This window comes from Magnolia sinica, chromosome 14, assembly GCF_029962835.1.
Source record: "Magnolia sinica isolate HGM2019 chromosome 14, MsV1, whole genome shotgun sequence".
Taxonomy (NCBI): domain Eukaryota; kingdom Viridiplantae; phylum Streptophyta; class Magnoliopsida; order Magnoliales; family Magnoliaceae; genus Magnolia; species Magnolia sinica.
In genome coordinates, this window is record NC_080586.1 from 56,179,721 (window position 1) to 56,185,326 (window position 5,606).

Here is a 5,606-nt window from a genome sequence, read left to right on the forward strand (position 1 = left end):
AGGATTGACGACCCTAGTATGGATTACTGTTTGGATGGTGAAATGAGGAAGGTATCTTAGCTTCCCAATCCGGCTGTGTGAAATGGACTAATAACAACTTGGTAATCATATCTATGCACCACATTTGCATGTGTTTTGTAGATGTGGCGCACTTTGAGGCGATGTCATGCGTAACGTAAGATGAAGAAGCTGAGGGTGTACGCGTGAGGGCACGCATCATTTTGCATACATCCTTGCATTAATAAGAGTACTTAGGATTTATTTAATTGTTCTGCTTTATCATTACTGTTTGATTGAACTGATAACATGTTAACCAGTGCCTTATTGTTCCACTGAGTAGATCACTCACTCCCACGTTTCTGGGACGGTGTTAAACACCCACCAGACTCTGTCTTAGGCTCTGATGTTGCAGATGTGGATGCGACTTCTGAGGCAGAGCGGGAGCTGGATGATGACGAGGTTGCCTTCTCTTATATGTAGTTTTCAGGCGGGTTCTAGCGAGCCTTGGTCTGATGCACGGGATGCTGGGATTATTTTTGGAAAATTAAATGATGTAACTTGATACTTATAATTTTGTTAAATAACACTTTCATACGATCTGGCTTGTATATGTACTTCAGGGATTTGTACTTGTACACATATTTTTTTATAAGTCTTCCGCTTGCTTTATTCACTTATCCCTGAATCATATCTGTGTTTTGTCTTAATCTATTCCATGTTTTATGCACTAATACAGTCAACATACATCCATCATTAAATATGTTGCATAAGTGATGTTTTGGAACTTGGGAGCTGAGTTAAGCTCGACCCCCGAATTTCAGGGCGTTACACACCATAATGCTTATATGCCATCCATTCCGTCCATAAGGTCACGCACACCTAGATGAAGAGTAAAAACAAATTTCAGCTTGATCCAAAACTTCTGTGGACCTAAAAAAAGGGTTTCAATGGTAGAGTGCAATTCACACTGTTTACTATAATGTGGGCCACCTGAGTCTTGGATGGACCTGAATTTTAGAGGATGGCCCACTGCCCTGAGGGCCCAATATATGAATGGTTTGGATGACAAATAAACATCAAGGTGGGGCCCACGGCTAGGGCCGTGGGTGCTGTCCGCCCGCCCATCCTTGTGCGCAGGCAGCGCTTGCTGCCTTCTGACACAGCAGCAGCGCCAGTTGCTGCTGTTATATATATATTTTTTATTTTCTGATTCTTGTGGTGTTTCACAGGTGGGGTTCACATCTTGAGAATCCACTCCGTCTAATGGCCCTCCATGGCTCAAGATAAGCAAAACAAGCCCAATATTGGACATATTTCGGCGTATAAAAATATCAGGGAAGGTTTTAATGGTGAAAACTACCATTTGATATGGTATGGCCTGCCAGAGCCTCGGATTGACTCTGTTTTTTGGTTCAACGCCTGAACTGAGGTTGAGAAGGGAATGGAGGGCGTGGATTGAAGACATAATCAAGGTGAGGCCAAAATAAGTGGGCCACCCCCATTGGCTTGGAACCAAGCTAATATTTGTGTTTTCCATGCACGTCCAGCGTCCCTGGACGCTGGACGGTCTGGGCCTCACACGCACAAGGTGGGCCCTGTTTAGGTGGGCCACCAAAGGGTAGGTGGTGTGGGTGCAATACATATAAGGTGGGCTCCACTTGAAGATGGTTTGGATAAAGTACATGTTTCAGGGTGGGGTCCATCCAAGTGGGCCATACAACCCTATTAGATCACATAAGAAAAAAATGAAATAGAGAGGGAGAGAGAGAGATAGAGAGTGGGACACACATGATGGAGGGACCCCGGCACTATGGGCCCTCCCTTGCAACCAAGCATACATCAAGTGGGTCCCATTACACATGGGCCCATTAAATCAAAATCTAATGGTGGAGATCCCTTCTCCACTAAAATAGACGGTCTAGATGACCCTAGGTATGCAAGGAAAATAAACATCATGATGGGGTCCATGGAGAATGGCCCCATCATGGAATGATCATGATGATCCAAGTGGGCCATCGGCCACATCTTAGGGTCCAAAGTGAGATCCAACCCATTGATCGGTTGGCCTCACTTGGCCCATCTTTAAAAAAAATAAAATTACCCTATCAAAGCACCCACCGCTTGATCTTCTTACTCCCTTGACTTCCTTAGCTCTTGTGCTACTCTTTGATGGAGGAAGATGAGAAATGGATAGCTAGGATGGGAGATCTAGGGATGGAAATGTGGGCCTCACACATGCATTTTTCTCTCCATGGGAGGGCTTGGACGTGAGGCTCTTGGTTGCTTAGGAATGACTTTGAGAAATGAGAGAAAGAGTTGTAAGGAGAGGGAGGGGTGATGGATGTGTTGATGTGGTGAGTGATGGGTGTAAGAGCCCTTTTTTGACTTTTGTGGCAAGTGGTGTAAGAAAGTATGGGCTTTGTAAGAACTTTTTGAATTTTGTGGTTGCTTGGGAATGGGTGAAAGGTGATGTGTACTTGACATGTACTTGATATGATGGGATTGATTGATGTGACAAGTCGTAGAGATTCTCTCGGGTTTTGCAACGCACGGCGTTTTCCTCTCACTGAACGCTGGCCCACATCTCCTGACCAAGGTATCACCTCGGCGTGTGAGTCGCGGCATCAGAATCGCGGCAACGGCGCAGTCGCTATGGTAAAGGTCTTGGGTTGAGTCAACTTGGGTTGACAACATGAGAATCAGGGTCGCCCGTAAATACAGGTTAAGGGTCGAAGGTTGCCGGAATTCGACCGGAAAGACCGCGGAAGTCTATGAAACGGTATGGTGTATGATATGGGGCTTACACCTAGTGTACTCTTGTTGCTACGTAAGGGCTCGTCGCCTCTACGTAGTCTTAGTGTATGCTCAAGGTCACTATAAAGGGCTCGTCCCCTTATCAGTGTAGGCCGATAGCTCGAATACAGTGTCCCATACCACCGTATTCAGCTCACAAGTCTGGGTTGCTCACTGGTCACTACGGGGAGGCTCGTCACCCCAGCGTAGGCCAACAGCTCAACCACGGTGTCCCATACCACCATGTCAGGCTCATGAGTCTTAGCGGATCGAGGTACCAAGGTTTAAAAGGATTTTCACTGGTGAGTTTGGTACCTTAGATTCAAGAAGTAGCGTCCATACATGGTGAACATACATCGGGTCAATCGGGTTACTTGACAAGCTCGACTAGTACGAGCGCACGTTGAATTGGCCGACATGAAGTGCATGAGCACTCCGTGTGGCCTAACCACTGCCGACAACCCAAGTACGGCTCGGATTCATCGATCACGTCCTATGTGGTGAGACAACCTCAGCCACCATATCAGGACCTGTTACCGATTGCCTGGACTATTTCATAGTCCAAAATACATTCAATTATAACAGATAATCATACAGTCAAAAAAGGACAGTAATAAATCAACAATTCCATTCATACAAGCATGTGAGCATTTGATGAATTTCAACTTAAACATGAATTCACACTTAAGCAGTGTCTAAGTAAAACAGTCAAAGAATGTAAGTTACATGGAGGAAATCATACACATCGTTAAGGTAGTTGAGAATCTCTTCTCAACGCCCATATAAAGTACAATATATTACACACTTGTTCATTCAGACATTTCTACAAACACTTAGACTACATATTTCAACATACATGATGTATGTTGGTGATAGCACACATTAGGACAAATCCTTTCACCAAGGAGTTGTTACACATACAACTAGCACAAACACACGACAATTAATCATGGCAAACACATGTTCAAATTTTATACGTATATGATACTTTCTACATATACATGGAATACACTAAACTTAATATAGTTCATATATATCAGAAATGCGATACAAACATCGCATTTGGCATGTGAAATTGTACCCACATCAGTAATAAACCATTAACCGATATTGAAAGCCTTGAAAACCATAACCTACACGTTTATAGTCCGCACCTTTTGCTGGTAGACTCGTAACGAACTCAGTTTTAAAGCTAAGTCTTTGTCTACGGCAGATTGGCAACCTATAGCATAAATTAGGTTAGTTATTTCATAACTTACACTATCTGAAACCCTAAAACAGATTAGGGTTAGGTTTTCTTACCTAAGAACGGGATTGGTATCCCCCGTATAGCGACACAGGAGTGGCGGTTGAGTGCGTGGAGTAGCGGGATCGAATCCCAGGAAGAATCTCCAACTCTCACTCTCACTTTCACTCTTTTCCCTTCTCTTTTCTCTTCTCTCTCTCCTAGGGTTTTATCAAATTCGTATGGGGTATGAGAGAGGGTGTTTAAGGTCCTTATATAGGCCTAGGTTTGATGGGAATGGCCCCAGGGCCAAGGTATACTTAGGTTATATCCAAATATGGGTCATTCCGGTCCAACGGAGCACTTCTGGTGGCCCCTTTTCCACGTGCGGTCGGACTTAAGCTCCCTGACCATGGATCTAGGTCAGGCTGAGTTTTCGTCCCGATCGAATTTACAGATCAGCCGTGGCGGACCAGTTTCAGTTCAACGGTCATGGTCACTCGATCAGGGCCACAAGTACATCGACATGTGTTGGACATTTCTCCTGATCCGAGGGTGTATTTGGGTCAGATTCTGACGGTCTAAATCCTTAAATTTGGCCCACAAGCGATACGACTCAGATTACTTAAATTCGAATTTTTATTTCTAAATATTTTCACGTTTCTCACACTTTTCGCTCCAGGCTCAAGTTGTGTAGTTCTAGACATAATTAAGACTTGATTTTCGAGGGGGTCGTCAAGTCTAGTAATGCGGTCATATTTGTATAGTTTTGGGGTAATCGGACTTTCGACGTGTGGTCCAGGTCCGATACGGAGTTTCGGTGTGCTCCCGAGAGCAACTGAGTTTTGAGATGGATTCTAGATTTCAGGGTAATGTAGCGTCAATGATTCTGCACGTTTTTAGTCTTGCAGATCATATTTAAAGTGATTAGTGTTAATTTCATAAGTACTCTAGTTTAGCACTTGCTAGCATTAACCTAATTTCTAAAAGGTTTTGGTCCTGGGTAATTTCTGTCTGAGGTGGTACTCAGGTCCTTGTATGAATTTTTTCGAGACGTTACAATCTACCCCCGTTAAAGAAAAAATTTTATCCTCAAAATTAGTATATTTTCGTACTCCTCGAGAATCTGAGGGTAGTTCTTTCGAGCCTTGGCTTCTGTCTCCCAAGTAGCCTCTTCTTCCGTGTGATGCGTCCACAGCACTTTCACAAGTGGAATGACCTTGCTACGTAATACCTACTCCTTCCTGTCTAGGATATGCATTAGTCGCAGTACATATGTAGCGTCCTCGCTCATCTGTACCTGCTCCCATCTGATAATGTGGGAAGGATCGGGAACGTACTTCTTCAGCATAGATACATGAAATACGTTATGCACGCCCGCGAGTGGTTTGGGCAAAGCAAGGTGGTACGCTACCGCTCCCACTCGATCAAGTATCTGGAATGGGCCAATGAATCGAGGCGTAAGCTTCCCTTTCTTACCAAACCGAATGACTCCCTTCATAGGGGAAACTTTGAGGAACACATGGTCTCCGACCTTGAACTCTAGCAGTCGCCGCCTCGTATCGGCGTAGCTCTTCTGTCTGCTCTG